Raw genomic sequence first — 16,772 nt, 5'->3', positions numbered from 1 at the left:
TCATGAGCGCTAAAATTGAAAGAAAATACAAGTCAGAAAGCTAAATAGCAATATTGTCTTAAATAAGGACAACACTACAATATGGAAGAGACACCAAGACAACAATGCAGCTCTACCTCATCTCTCGATGATAAACTTAGCTAGCAAACTCTGCTACCGATGACTGGGTCCGACACCTGGATCTGCACAATTAAGTGTAGAGTGTAGCATGAGTACAACAGACCCCATGTACTCAGCAAGCATCATAACTAACCTCGACAGGCCTGAGAAAAGCAGCAAACCCTAGAAGTTAGGGCTTTGTTCAACTTTGGACACGAACACTATTATTTTCACTGTTGGTTGTAAATTTGTGATCATTCTGTTGTTGGCCTTACATTGATGTTCTCTCCATTGTTAGATTTATGTTATATCCTGTATAGGTTTACATGTTTGGTAGGTGTCTTTACCTGTCCTCGCCACTACTCTACCGAGGTTAGGCTTGATACTTATTGGGTACCGCTGTGGTGTACTCATGCTACGCTTCTACACATTTTTTGTGCAGGTCCAGGTACTTCCAATCGAGTTGGTTTTAAGACTTATGTTTGTGCGGCTGGAGACTCCAAGGTATACATGCTCGACGTTCGCAGGCCCCGAGTCACCTTCTATTGTATTTCATTTCCATTGTCTATTACTATTCAGGGACAGTGATGCATTTGTTATTTCTAGTCACTCTTAGAATAACTTATGACTTGTACTACTGGTTTTGGGGTTTTATAATTGATGTTGTTTCAACTATGTTGTTACAGATATTAAGTAATGTATTGTAGTTAAGTTAGTTAAATTCCATTAATAATCAGTATGTGTTAGGCTTACCTAGTCCTAAGGTGGTATTATTTAATGTATTGCAATTAAGTGCCATCATGACGTCCTAAGGTGGAAAATTAGGGTCGTGACAAGTTGGTATCAGAGCTCTAGGTTCATAGGTGCCACGAGTCATAAGCATGTTTACTAGAGTCTTGCGGTTCGGTATGGAGATTTTTGTACTTATCTTCGAGAGGCTACGAAACTATTAGGAAATTCCACTTCTTCATTACTTATCATGCGGAATTGATTAATCTTGAAGCATATATCTTATATTCCTTTGCATCTACTGGTGTATGATATTACGCACTTGGTATTAGTTATGCGCTGATGGTTCGTGATGCTGTGGATGGGCTACGTGAGAGCCAGAGATGCTAAAACATTGTCTCAACATGTCATCCAGACTGAGGATACGGATGTATTGAGAGACCAGTCAGTTGTTCACGTAGGGGTACAGCGGGTTCTGACACCTAGTTGATAAGTACGAACTTGGGAAGATTTAATTGGTTACCTACATCGCTATCGTGGTAGGGTTATGAGGTGGATGGTGATTTGAGGATAATGGGTGGTATTAGAGACTGTAGTTCGTATGGGATTTCTACTAACTGAAAGTTACATATTATCATTCAAGGTACTAGAAGAAGTGAGTTTGACTGTCACGAGGATGGACGTGCTCTTAGTAGATGATTTGGGTATCTCATTATTGGTGTTGTATAAGCCACAAGGGTTAGTATTGTGGATCATCGGATGTTGTGTCCTATGGCTTCGCGTCAAGTGGGGTAGTCCACTATTGATGATCAGATTGCAGGGTCATGTATTATATCAGTTCTGGCCTACGATTTATATGTGGTATTGAAGGGTTCCCCGGAATCTATATATGATTAAGATCTGAGATTTGCATGGGATAATGTTGGGACTTGCGGTATTTTGCATCATTAATAATTTTACACTTCAGTATCAAAGAGGTTAGAGAAACAAATTCAGACTCACAAAAAGTCTTTTCAGGGAGGGTATCTCGGTCATGGCATTATGGGGTGCTTTAGAGGAAATACGGTGGTTTATGAGCTTCTAGGCTACGTGGTTCGTGCTAGGATCTTCTGCATTGAGCTATGGATTTGGGATCGTTGTGTATCAACGAGGCTTTCTAGAGAAGTTTCACTGTATTCTCTGCACCATGGGCATTGTGGAGGTGAGAGGAGTTGCTTTTACTACATTTCAGCTGTCGGGGGGCAGCATATCAGTGGTGGCAAGTTTATGAGGGGGTAGACCAGCCAATGCAACACCACCAACTTGGGCTCATTTTCAGAGATGTTTTGAGGGATGTCTTTGTTCCCCAGAGCCTTAGGGATACGTGGCGCACAAAGTTCTAGCACTTGCATTAGAGCACCATGATGGTGTCAGAGTACGCCATCAGGTTCAGTGAGTTATCCCATCATGCACCTACTTTGGTTCCTACAGTCACAGAGCGAGCCCGCAGATTTATCGAGGGGCTCAATTATGGCCTTAGATTCAGCATGGCTTGAGAGTTGGAGACTAATACTCTATTGTAGCAGATTGTGGATATTGCTAGGAGATTAGAGCGTATTAGGGGTGAGGAGAGGGAGGGCCAAGAGGTCTCAAGGTTCTATAGGATTCAGTGGATTCTACTCTTCAGCTATGGCCCATTATGGCGGAGGCTCGGGCAGTCGGCCAGTCTAGTCACCACTTCAGACTACTCGTGGTGCTCCAGTTAGTTAGGGTACTTGATAGGGTAGTCATCTTTTAGGGTACCACCGGCACGGGGTTCCTACAGCGATTATTCCAGTTATCAAGCACAACTCTGCACGAGCATCCACACTTGCAGAGGGGTTGTTATGAGTGTGGTGATACCAGGAACATCATGATAGATTGTCTTAGACTCGAGAGAGGCGGATTTCATCAAAGCACTCAAGCTATGGGCCTCATTCCAGTTACTACCCTACCTACGCAGCCAGCTAGGGGTGGAGGACAGGCGGATAGAGTGTGCCCTAGATGGGAGGCCCGGCCTGTTGATATGCTTTCTATGGTAGGGCTGAGGACGTTTCACCAGATGGTGCCATTACATGAATGGTTTCGATTTGTTATAAAGTTGCATCATTCTTATTTTGATTCGAATCTGCTTATTAGGGTGATTCCTCCTATCTTGCTTCATATGGGTGAGTTTTGTGAACTTGTACTCTGCTTATGTATTTACCCCTGTTGGGAAATTCTATAGTGGTAGCTCATGTCTATCATTTTGTTTTGTTCACTATTGAGAGGCATGAGACTAGAAGTTACTTTCTATTACTCATTACGGTAGGTTATGATGTGAATTCAGGATGGTTTGGTTATGATTGGTTCTTTAGATGCTCTACCGGTACGGGAAGTTCGTTACGTGGTTGATTTTGTTTCGCAAAATTGAATTAGCGAAAGGTTTTGGTTGGTATGATGTGTATTCTACTTGTGATTCAGAGATGAGGATGGGATCCTCGCGTTTTCATGCGGTTTGATAAGTTTGAACCGGGCTGCATGCCGCGGTGGAGTTATATTAGGATGATATCCTTGTGACTAGTTTATATGTTTTGATTCTCCCTTGTGGAATTGATTCGTAGTATGATACTGATAGGGAGTTGTGCCTATTAGGCTTGTGTGGTAGTTCTTTCATGTGTTTTATCCAGTCATATTCGCATTGTGCTTATTGGATTTTAGCTTGCGAGGTGTGTGCCCATGTGGCATGAGATGTGACTTGTTGATTTGAGTAAATGGTTATGGAATCTTCATGTTTCTTGCATCGTTGTCAGCGTTGTGAGGGTTTGGAATAGGGTTCTAGCCGCTATGAGGTTAACCCGGTGGCAAATTTAATTATGGGCAGCTACGGTGGCCAGAGATATTATTATGAGCATATGTGTGATGCGTTACATCGGGTGGTCATACCTTGTGGGCGTATTCATGAGCTGTGATAGCTGGTTGAAGTTGATATAGTGTGTTTATACGGGAATTGGGTCATTTGGGAAGATTCGGATGGTGAAAATTTTGGTTCTAAGGCTTATTAGTGTGGGTGTAAGGAATAATTTTCAGTTGAGATGGTGTTGTCGGGCATATGTGGATTGAGGTGACGTGGGATCACCTGCGAGTATATGTATGGTGAGTCATGCTGTGATTTGATGACTTCGAAACGGTTCTTGGCATGTTCGAGGACGAATGTTTGTTTAAGAGGGGGAGAATATAACGACCCAATCGGTCATTTTGAGAATTAGCATCCCGTTCGGTAGCTTAAGGTCTCGAGCAGCTTGGTATCATGTATTACGACTTGTGTGTGTGGTCAAGTTCGGTTTTTGGATGATTCGGGATTGATATGGAAGGATGATTCTTGCTTTAGGAGCTTAAGCAGTAAGAGTTGACCCGAGTTTGACTTTTGTGTCGATGACTCCGGAATAGTGTTACTTTTGGGTAGATGACTCTGGAAGAGTGTTTTGATTATTCCAATAGCATCGTATGGTAATTTTTTACTTAGGCATGTGTCCGGATTTGGATTTTGAGGCCCGTAGGTTGATTTGATGCATTTTGGCAAAAGTTGGAAAGTTGAAGGTTTGAAAGGTTGAGAGGTTTGACCGGGAGTTGACTTTGTTGATATCGAGTTCAAATTTCGATTCTGGGAGTTGGTATAGCTTCGTTGTGTCATTTGGAACCTACATGCAAAATTTGACGTCATTCTGGGTTGATTTGATATGATTCGACGCGAGTTGTAGAAGTTGATAGTTCATGAGTTCGTTAAGTTCGATATGAGGTGTGATTCGTAGTTTTAATGTTGCTTGATGTGATTTGAAGCCTCGAGCAGGTCCGCGTTATGTTATGGAACATGTTGGTATGTTTCGATGGGGTCCCTGGTGCCTCGGGTGTGTTTCAGATAGGCTACAGGCTATTTCTTCATGTTTTTGGACTGCTGATTTGCTGATGTGCCTGTTGTTCTTCGCGATCGTGAAGATGAAGATGCGATCGCGAAGGTTTCTTGGAGCTCAGAGAGATCGCGAAGATGAAGACGCGATCGCGAAAGGTTTCTTGGAGCTCAGAGATTTTGTTCATCTCAGACGCAATTGTGGGCACGCGTTCGCAATGCTTTAGCTGTCCGGTGTCCGCTTTCCCACCTGGAGCTGGGATCTGGTGGACTTTTACTCACCGCATTCGCGATTGTCTACACGCGTTCGCGAAGCCTCATCGCATTCGCGAGGTGTGTGCCACGATGCGAAGCTTTATTTTCACTGGGCAACATTTTGTTATTCGCGATCGCGAGGATTGTTCTGCGAACGCGTAAGGAATCACTGGGCAGAATATAAGTACTCTATTTCGAGGGCTTTTGATATGTAACACTTTTTGAGTTAGAGAGCTCGGATTTGGACAATTTTGGAGGGGATTTTCACGTGTTGGTTTGGGGTAAGTGTTCTTTATTCGGATTTAATTATATTTCGTGATTCCATCTTTATTATTAACATTAAATTAGTGATTTGAATGGGAGAAAATAAGAATTATTGTATAAACTTTCAAAAATGTAAAATGAGAATTTGAAGGCTGATTTGATGTCGGAATTGGATAATTTTTGTATGGTTGGACTGTATCAGAATAAGTGTTCAGATTTTTGTGAATTTTGTCGGGTTCCCAGGTGCGAGGCCGAGGTTGACTTTTTTGGGTTGACTTTTTGTTTTCTTTAAAGATTGAAACATTATTATCCGGAATTATTTCCTATGGTTTTACTTATGATATTGTTTACCTTTAAAAATGTGAGTAACAATTAAAGATAATTTGTGGTTTTAAAGATATGTGATATATTCTAATACTAGTCATTATACAAGTAATATTAAGCTTAAGTAAGAAGAATTGGTGAACCAAATCAGTGTTGTTGGAGCAATAGGGAGCCTCGAGCTTGGTTATCCCAGGGACCTCGAGGTCAGCTAAGAACAATAAAGAATAAAGTAAAGACAATAAAGCTGAAGAATAATTGTTGAGCACGTTAAATAAGAAAAGTAGAGTGGAATGTTCTATTGCAGTGAGTCATGTCCTTTACAAATGATTGGGGTCCCCTTTATATAGGGGTAAAAAACCCCAATCTAGTACATTCTTTATTGTGGTAAAGAATTCTATTGGTACAGGTGTATAACAACCTAGTACGGACCTGTACCATTTTGTATAAATCTTATCCTATAATTTAAGCCTTGATCCACGTGTCCTTGAGAAATTTTCGCTCTTTCTTGAGTGCCTTTGAGACTGTGCTGCCCTCGATGTACGTCGTGCCAGCCCTTTGATCTGCTTCCTCGAGGTATGTGTCCTTTAGCCGGGTCCGACCCCTACTTCGATTCGCCCAGACTCGTACTCATAGCCCAATTTAAGACTTCAAAATCGGGCTCCTTGATTTTGACCGTATACATATAGTCCCCGCGTTTCTTAGAATGAAATGATATGAAACGATTTGTATTCCCGAAGTCCTTAGTGATGATGTCATCCCCGTGATGAAAGCGTTTGGAGCGACCGAAACGTCCTCTCGGTCCGCTTCCCCAAAAACATTGAATACATGCCAGCATTGGTCGGCCACTAAAGCCGCCTAACCGTCATTGCCCGTCTATAAATATGAGGCGATTCCTCCAAGTAAAGAAATTTACTCTTTCTTCTTCCCTTTGCCATCTTCATCTCTTTCTTCTATCACTTATTTCCTCCGCCTCTTTAAGCGCCGGAAAAACACCAAGCTCTTGCCTGAAACACTTCCTTGCGCACCCGTAATACTTAGCTTATAACCATGGCCAAAACTTCCAAGACAGTCCCCAAAACGGATAAAGCATCATCTTCATCTGCCTCCCGGCCGGCCAAACCAGTGGTGCCGCCAACACTTAAGGAAATCACCCCGGTGATTGCATCATCAAGAAAGACTTCGGTATCGAGAATCCTCCCGATGTCGAAGGCCGATGCGAGCACGTATCCCGATACATTAGCCTGATAACGAAGCAGCTCACCAAGGAAGTAAAGAAGGATTGTCGGTGGGGAGACGAGGTCGAGGTTCAGATCCCGAGGCCTGATGAAATCATAACTACCCTCAAGGAGGGGTTTTTGAGTGTTTACACTTACCCCTTCACACTGGGTCCCCTCGATCCAGTGGTGATCGACTTCTGCAAGACGTACAAAGTCACCCTCGATCAAGTCCACCCTTGTTTTTGGCGCATCGTGATTATGTTGCGGTATTTTTCTGAAAAGGCTGAGGGTTTGGAATTCACCCTCAGCCACCTGGTTCGGTTGTATCGGCCCCAGTTATTTCGAAGGCTCATCAAGCTGCAATGCCGAACAAAGAAGTCCTCTTTCGCCAGCACTAACGAACCCAAAGATCAGGGTAGTATGAGCCGGTTTGTTAGAGTAAGAACTTCGTATGAGAATAAGAACTTCGGGTCCCCGGGTCCCAAGCATACTGCCAGTGGTCCATCGAAGGTTCTTCTGTACCACGTTCCATTTTCATCGAGCGAGAATCGAGCTGCTTTGGCTCGAAGTGTTCTTGACTCTTTTGGGTCCGCGGGAGCTTCCCATGCTTCAAGTAATCGATGTACTTATTCCTCCGATCCCACGTTAAACTTGTTGAATTAATCTCTGCATGGCCTTCTTCAACCACCGACTTCGTTAGTTGGACGATAGCCCCCGGGACGATATCGTCTTCTTCGACCGATGACCCCAAGTTTGCAAGTGCGTCGGCCGCGCTATTCTGTTCTCGAGGTACATGGTCCAGTGTCCATTCCTTGAAGTGGTGCAATGTCATTTGAAGTTTGTCTAAGTACCTTTGCATTTGATCGTCTCGAACCTTGAAGCTTCCGTTTACATGATTTACTACCAAAAGGGAATCACACTTTGCCTCGATGACCTCTGCTCCAAGGCCCTTGGCTAGTTCAAGACCTGCAATCATGGCTTCATACTCGGCCTCATTGTTAGTTAATTTAGAATTTTGATAGATTGCCTAATAACACTGCCCATAGGCAGTTTCAAAACGATGTTGAGCCCGGATCCTTTCACATTCGAGGCACCATCTGTGAAGAGGGTCCAAACCCCCGATGACGTACCCGTTTTTAGCAAGAGTTCCTTTCTACTTCGGGTACGAGGGTAGGCGCGAAGTTGGCCACGAAGTCTGCCAAAATTTGAGACTTGATAGCCGTTCGAGGCTGATATTCGATATCATATCCTCCAAGTTCGATGGCCCATTTGGCCAATCTGCCCGATAATTCGGGCTTATGCAAGATACTTCGAAGCGGGTATGTAGTCAGTACACATATAGGATGGCATTGAAAATATGGTTTTAATTTCCTTGATGCGTTTATTAATGCAAGAGCTAATTTTTCCAAATGTGGGTACCTGGTTTCAGCATCTCCTAGGGTCCGACTCACATAATAGACAGGAAATTGCGTACCTTGCTTTTCTCGAACCAACACGCCATTTAGCGCTACTTCAGACACGAACAGATACAAGTAGATTGTTTCATCCTCCTTTAGAGTATGGAACAAGGGTGGGTTCGAGAGATACCGTTTTAATTCTTCCAAGGCTTGCTGGCACTCCGGGGTCCATGCGAAGTTGTTCTTCTTTTTGCATAGGGAAAAGAAGTGATGGCTCCAATCTGATGACCTCGAGATAAATCGACCTAGGGAAGCTATCCGTCCGGTCACCCGTTGCACGGCTTTCACATTGTTCATCATGGTGATTTCCTCAATGGATTTGATTTTATCGGGGTTGATCTCGATACCTCTGTTCGATACCATGAAGCCCAAAAACTTGCCCGAGTCGACTCCAAAAGCGCATTTCTCGGGGTTGAGCTTCATGTCGTACTTTCTAAGGATGTCGAATGTCACCTGCAAATGGGTCAAATGGTCCTCTGCGCGCAGGGACTTAACTAGCATATCATCAATATAAACTTCCTTGGATTTGCCTATTTGATAGTCGAACATCTTATTAACTAGACGTAACTCTTCGATGTCCAATGATATCGCCAATTGTCTAGCTGAGGCATTCAACAAGACTCTATGTAACTTGTTAAAGAAAGTCGTCTCCAAATCTAAACGAGATTGGAATGGCCGTATGGAAGAAGCTCTGTGGGAATATAGGACAACTCACCGCACGCCAACACAAGCGACCCTTTGTTCACTTGTATATGGAGTCGAAGCCGTTTTGCCACTCGAGCGTCAAATACTTTCATTACGATTAGCTATTCGGAAGAGATCACTGATGAAGAAAATACTCGATTTTGATTGGCAGAGTTGGATTCTATTGATGAAAAGAGATTGGAAGCTCAACGGAGTCTTGAATGTTATCAAGCTCGATTGCCTCGCGCCTTCAATAAAATAGTTCGCCAAAGATCCTTTCAAGTAGGAGATCAAGTCCTTTCCATACGAAGACCCATTATTACTTCCCATAAACCTGTAGGGAAGTTCACTTCAAATGAGATGGGTTATATGTCGTACAAGAAGCTTACTCAAGTGGGGCTTACTCAAGCTGGTTGATGCAGATGGCATAAGAATCGGCCATATCAATGGCAAGTTTTTGAAAAAGTACTATCCTTGAAATTGCAACGCTCCTTGACACACGAGCCTAAACTGCATGTTCCTACACTTCTGGCCCGCATGAGTCTAAACTATGTACGGCACATATAAAAAAGTCCGCTAGGTTGAAAAACTCAAAAATGGCAACCTAGGCAAAAGTTAGGACATTAAAAAAAAAAGTTCACTAGGTTGAAAATCTCGAAAGAGACAGCCTAGGCAAAAGTTAGGACATAAAAAAAGTCTGCTAGGTCGAAAACCTCAAAAGAGGCGACCTAGGCAAAAGTTGGGAGATAAAAGAATCACTCATTCTGAACTATGGTATGACTTGATCCTCTTCACCAAGGCACGTAGGCAACTTAGAGTTTCATTCTAAATTCAGTCGTATAAGTTGAAAAGATACATATTATCCCAATCGTTGTCCAAATGAAGTATGATGGAAGTAATTCATTCAACCAGCACTTGAAAGTGGGCTGAAATATCATTTTTCTAATTGAATTTTGGATTTCATATGACTTAGAGGGGGCAAGCCTCCATGTTAAACCAGTGTTTTCAATGGGACGATAGTCGGGCCACCTTGAGAGTAATCTATCCGATAGTCGGGCTACCTTGAGAGAAATCTCTCTGATAGTCGGGCCACCTTGAGAGTAATCTCTCCGATAGTCGAGCCACATTGAGAGTAATATCTCCGATAGTCGGGCCAACTTGAGAGTAATCTCTCCGATAATCGGGCCACCTTGAGATAATCTATCTATCCGATAGTCGGGCCACTTTGAGAGTAATCTCTCCAATAGTCGAGCCACCTTGAGAGTAATCTCTCCGATAGTCGGGTCACCTCGAGAGTTATCTCTCCGATATTTGGGCGGGGATGAGTACCCATCCCTTCACACCCTAGGGTCACCGGATGAGTACCCTTCCCTTTACACTCTAGGGTCACCTTCTTCGTTTCTAGATCATCTTATTGAACAAGAATATGTCTTTCTCGTTTGACCTATAAAAAAAAAGACAGAAAATGCAGCAAAAAAGAGTTTGTTACCTCTCCGGTCTTTGCAAATCGGACTTGAGAGTTGATGCAAAGAATGCGTCTTGATGTTAATAATTGAAGACTATGCTGCTATATATAATAATCGAATAACGGCTGTCTGGAGGAGTTATCTCGATGTGGGATCGAAAGTATTTACTGTGAGGCGGTCAATTTTCCTATTCCAAATACGATTTAAAGTGGAGGACATAGAGTTATTGTGGGAATTGGACTTCTTTATTTCTTTCCCATGCAACGCCTGTCTCCTTAGTTGGAATAACAGAATTATGATTTGCACGATGTTACCAAACTCACGTGGCACATGACAAGTCAACTTTGATCTTGGCAACAATTTTCATTACAACGGTGTAATGATTTTAATTTTTCTTTTTCTTTTTTTTTATAAGGACAAAGTTCCTTGAAGCTTAACACTAGTAGCTCATCAACTTAGGGAGGCACGTGAAACTTTCAAAAAGAATGAAAAGATTCTTAAGTGTATTAAGTCTGGTTGCTTTAACGTATTACTTCAAGCCTTGTTTTTGGAGTTCAATACATTTACATTCCAACAAATCGTGAAGTAGGGGTATTTGTAGGTATTTAAAATTTTATTGAACTTAGATTCATAAGAAATTTGGATTTAAACTCAATTAAATGTATATTAGGCCAAATAAATATTATAATTGAATTAATTATATAACTCCAATACATATGTGTTAAATAAATAGGTCCAAATCTATTGGGCTAGGCCATTTAATGGGGCTACAAATAATGAGCCCACTTCACTAAGTCCAACATGTCATCTTCCTAGAGGCCCAATTCAGTACCACGTGTCAAATGATGCGGCACACCAAGTCAAACGGAAGAGCCAATAGGATCATGTCACATGTCAAAATGATAAGGCATGCCAAGCCACATTAAAAGGCCAATGAAATCGTGCCACGTGTGCAAGTGACATGTTCTAGACAATCAAATGCAGTCTTGTCACACTTCAATTTGATTGGTCGGAAAGAGTTTGTTTTATCATAACTCTTCCCTCCCACAACTATAATTAGAGGTCTTCATAACCCAGAAAAGGGACCAGAAGTTATAATAAGAAGTAAGAAAGAGCTCGTGGATCAAACGTTGCAAATTCCTCCACAAGTTTCAAGCTTCAAGCAATCAAGTTCAAGTTCAAGAAATTAAGTTGAAGTTGAAGAACGAAGAACAAATCAAGTTCAAGCTCAAGAACGAAAAACAAATCAAGATTCAAGGAGTGCGAGTTCAAATCAAAGTCCGTGCTAGCTGAATCCAAGATCATCATCAGTGGAAACAAATATAGATTCAAGATCAAGCTCAAGGGCCCTTGAATTTATTTATTATTGGAAAGAAGAATCAGAAGATTCATAAAGATTGTACACTCAAATTATTTGAAATCAAATACTACGATCGTTGTAATATTTTTCGGTCTTGATTTTATTTTCTCGATGCAATTTATTGTCTACAAGTGTAATACACGTATTATGCCAAATTGTATCTAAATGACGTATTTAGAATGTGGTTAGAGTGTTCAACTGAAACGAACTTAAAATGAAATGTGTAAGTGAAAAATGTCGACAACTTTAAGGGGCTGACAAAGTATTTTGACAATTGAATATGATAGATGCTGACTGACACGGTTTACCTTTTCGGAAAAAAAGGTTTGCATGTTATTCTTCTGAATATTTAAAAGATGCGTGTGATCTTAGCTACTCTTTCTTTCTGAAGTAATAAGATAATGACACAAACTTTATTCAGCTATAAGCCCTGCGGCTAAACCAACTTGTTAACTCAACTTTATCTCAGGACTAAAAATCACCTTATAAGTCAAAAGTGTCTCCGACCAATAATCTATATATAAATATAAAGTTGGGCACTAAAAATCTGATGTGGCACTCTCGCAATCTAGGATTTCGATTTATCTAATTTCTCGATTTTTTTGGTTTTCACTATTTTTTAATTGTTGTAATATATTTAAAAAAATCCAAAAGTTACATCATTTAAGGAAAGATGAAACGGTTCATTTTTAATGCATTTACCAAGAGTCCATGACAACAGTTCCTGTCGAACGGCCCTTGCAATCCTTAATGTACTTTTCCATCTCATGCCTTTCTGCACAAGGGCGGCTCTAGGGTAAAGCAAATGAAGTTTTTGTCTTAGGCCTCCAAATATTTAAGGCCCCAAAAATATAAAGTACGGCTATATTATAATATTATATATGTCATTTATATTCATAAAATTATTAATAAAATATTTTAAATTTTCTTTAAAATTTGGTAGAGGTAATATTGAATGAGTTAGGATAAAACATTTCTCTCGTTAAATTAAATAATATATTTATCTTCTCAGCAATTCTATTTTTCTTTCTTTATTCATATTTTTTACTATTTTACTTTCTAATTTCAACTCAGATTCTCTAAATTAGCTATTCTTTTTTGTCACATTTGATTGATCCACATATCAGAAAGCAAGTTCTTTTGAGTCTCACTTTTTTAAACTACGAAATCCACGAGACACGTGTCATAAGGTTCAAAACAAGATCGATTATAGGCTTAATCCTTTTACCATTTTCACTTCATGCTATATTTTTTATAGGGGATAGTTCAATACCATATAACGTGCGCCTAACCCACATATTATATGTTGTTCTCTCACACTTTTTTTTGTCTCAATATCTGAATTTTATGAAAGAAATTTTAGGATCTTTTAATATATTTTAGTTTTAAGCCACCAGTTCTGTTGAGCCGTGTTGATTAATTATGAACAAGTATTTATAGATCACTGTCCTATGAACGTGTTATTACTCAACCAGCTTCATTCATATCGGGTAACTAAATAACACATTCACTGATTGTCGTTTTATTTTAATTGAGACTCTATAAAATTTGATTGAGAATGCTCGAGTAGGAAATTAGTAACGCATTGATTTAGATTTCCAAAATTTCTTAATAATGGATTTTATGATTTTATTTCAACTTAGACAATATTAAAGTTTACCAAAAAAAAGTACAAAAAAAATTGGACAAAAGAAAGAAAGAAAGAAAGAAAGATTATCTACTCTTTAACACTAAAAATACTTTAGAAGTTTGAATTAAATTAATTAAATCTTCATATTAGTAAATACTTTTTTTACAACAATATCAAAGGTAACATATTGAAAATACATGTCTAACATCTTATTTATTTAAGTTTTCTCTTACTAATATAGATAATAATACTACTATGTGAAGTTAAAGTATCATTTAAGAATGTTATACTATAAATAACATGTAGGAAAAAATTGGCAACACTAACTTTTTTCTGCATATGTGTGTGTGTATATATACTAATAAAAAAGTATAAGGTATCTTATTAAAAATTGGCTTTAGGCCACTGATTTTATGGAGACGCCCGTGTGTTTCTGCATTCTATGTGTGAGGCTTCTTTAAAATACATTTAGTCATACTTTGACAAAGCTAAGTATTTTATTAATGCTTTCCACTAGGAATTGACTGAAAGACATTGTTATCTATGAATTGTGAATTGTGAATTGTGAAGCATTTCAATAAATCATATTCCAAACAATTCTCAAGGTAAGCAAATATGTTCTTTTTATTTGTGTTTTTTTTTGTTTCGAATTTGTGAGATTCTTTTTCTCATAAAATCATAAAACCTTGAATATGTATGTCGGTGTTCTTTTTGACATTCTGATCAAAATTATTTGATGACGTAATGTAAAGGAAAAAAGAGTTTTTACAAGAAGCTATTCGGATGGAGTTATTGAACAAGTGATTCAAGATTTTTGATGATATTTTACATAATATAGAGTATAAAAGTTAATAGGCTGAAATTTCAGAAATTGAATAAATTGTTTAATTGAAGTATACAAGTTTAATCATGTATATGGGTTGTGGAAAGAGGCTAACTTATTTGATAGTATTTCTCTACTTTCCATCACAATTCTACTACAAAAGATTAGTACATAAGAATGTACTGGATTCATTTGCATTACGGACTACCCACACATTTTTTTTTTAGACTAAGCTAAATATATTTATTTTTTTCTCCTTTGCTCTTACTTCATCTTTAGCTAACGAATTATTAACAAATTTTTTTTTTATTTTGCTTATTGACTTTGCTGTTATGGAAAATGTATGTAATAGTGGAAATCTTGCTTTATTTTACACATAGGTACAAGAAATGTTACTCCTTGCAATTTACTTAGGGGTTGTTTGGTACAATGGTGGAATATCCTAGGATATCTCATGTGGTCGGATATTCCACGGGACTAGTTATCCTATCTTCTATAGTGTAAAAGTTATTCCGAGATTAGCTAATACCCCAAACCAAATATGGGATAAAGTGTATCCCAAATTTTATTCCATGATTTTTTCTTATCTCATGTATCAAATGACCCCTTAGTTGGTGGTTAACAAAGCGTGTATCTTACAGTTCCCATCAATAGATTTATTATGCATTTATTCTTCAATTTTTTTAGTTTTCTAACCCTCATTACTCTTTAAATTCCCTTCAAAAGGATAGGTAAATTGATCATACGTATCTTTCTTTTTTTTTTCTGAAAAAGTAATAAGTTTGTGAATATTTTCATTGGGTACAAAAGAAATTTTTTATTACGATACGGGTAACTAAATGTGAGTCCTTAACAGCTTTTGAAAAAAGCAACTACACAAGCATTTTGTGCTATTAATGTAGTTTTGTTTGCTGGTATTTAAACAAGTATCACGAAATAACTGGTAGTGTACAAAATAAAGTAATTAAGATTTTGTTTTTACTATATATGATTGAAAAGTTTCACCGGCTATTTTGGAGGGTAAAATCTACTTTAGTATTTTGGGTGTACATGTCTCATCTTAGTATGAAAAAGAAAATAAAATTGTAAGTTAGGTGGTACTTTTCTATTGTTAGATTTAATCAAATTAGTTTGGGTTCCTTCTCTTAAAGTAGTATTTTGTTAACTAATGGGATTTTTCTTTTATTTTGAATGTTCTGTTTTGAGAATGGTTCATATACTTTATTTTTAAGTCAATATTAATTGTTTTTGTAAAGTGGTGATTTTTATTCGTTAAATGGTGTTTTTTTTTTTGGTGAACTTAAATGGTGTTATTATCTCAATATATTAATGTTGCAGTTACTCATGCATTCAATGTATATTTTATAAAAGCAAGCTTACATAGCAGAACAGTGCATTAAAATTAGAAACCGCAATTTTTTAAATTTATGTCGCAACGAAGAAGAGGTACTCCTACTAAAGATTTTTGGGTTTTAATAAAAAAAATAGTATTTCATTTATATAAATTTTTATTCTCTCAATTTCAACTAATGATAATTTAAATATTTTTATTTGTGTAATTAGGAATGTTAAGCTGAATTTACATAATTCTAATCTAAACTTTAGTTCTCATTTTTAATTAATACTCTTTGAACTTCTTAATTAGATAAAACTTAAATGGGTTATATTGGTAATATATAGTTAATTATACACCACATATAAGTATTTGATATAATTAAACAAATTTTATGAATTAAACAAAATGTAAGTTTTTTATTAGTATAATATTTCTTATAGTGATGAGGAAACAATATCTAATCCATTATCAGTTGCTAATCCTTTTGTAAGTTTATCGATGTTTCTTAAGACTTTGTAAATTTATGGATATTTTTAAGACCGCGCGAAGCGTGGACAAATTTACTAGTGTACAATAATAGATACCAGCATTTGTTCTATTCCGATAATTGTGGTCATCTATCATGATTTTAAATAATATAGTGGCTTCCAGAACAACTTTAATCATCCACCCCATGAGAAAACAAGTCCCAGTCACAAGCAACCTATACCGAGACAATAGATGCTTATATTACGATAATAAATGCAGGATATGTATCTTAAACAAACTTCTATCCCATAGTTAAGTAATGCAAATTCTCTCTTTATTTTGTAGTTCTTGAAGTTAAGTTACTAGATTTAAGTGCATACACCGATTGCAAGCAAAAATTTAAAGTCTTGAAAGCTCCCTCGGATAGCAGTAATTTCTGCTCCTTCAATAAGACCACAAACAATTAAACAGAAAAGATCCAAATAAGTTCATATATGCCCTTACCGTCACATAGGTGGTCCATATATGCCCTTACCATTACATAGTTGGTCCATGTATGCCATTTTCGAAACAGAATCCACCCAAACTAATTAGCTCTTTCTTTAATTATATTAAAGTGTATTACAAACACTATCTCTTTTTTGTTAATAACTTTTTTTACTTTACCTTTCTCTTTTCTTTCTTCTTTTTTCTTTTCTTCTCTTTTTTTTCCTTTTTCTTCTCCCATATCCGATTTCATCCATTTGCCACTATCTC

Source organism: Nicotiana attenuata, unplaced genomic scaffold (genome assembly GCF_001879085.1).
Source record: "Nicotiana attenuata strain UT unplaced genomic scaffold, NIATTr2, whole genome shotgun sequence".
Classification (NCBI taxonomy): domain Eukaryota; kingdom Viridiplantae; phylum Streptophyta; class Magnoliopsida; order Solanales; family Solanaceae; genus Nicotiana; species Nicotiana attenuata.
The sequence above is the reverse complement of the archived record's forward strand: the minus strand, read 5'-3'. Positions refer to the sequence as shown.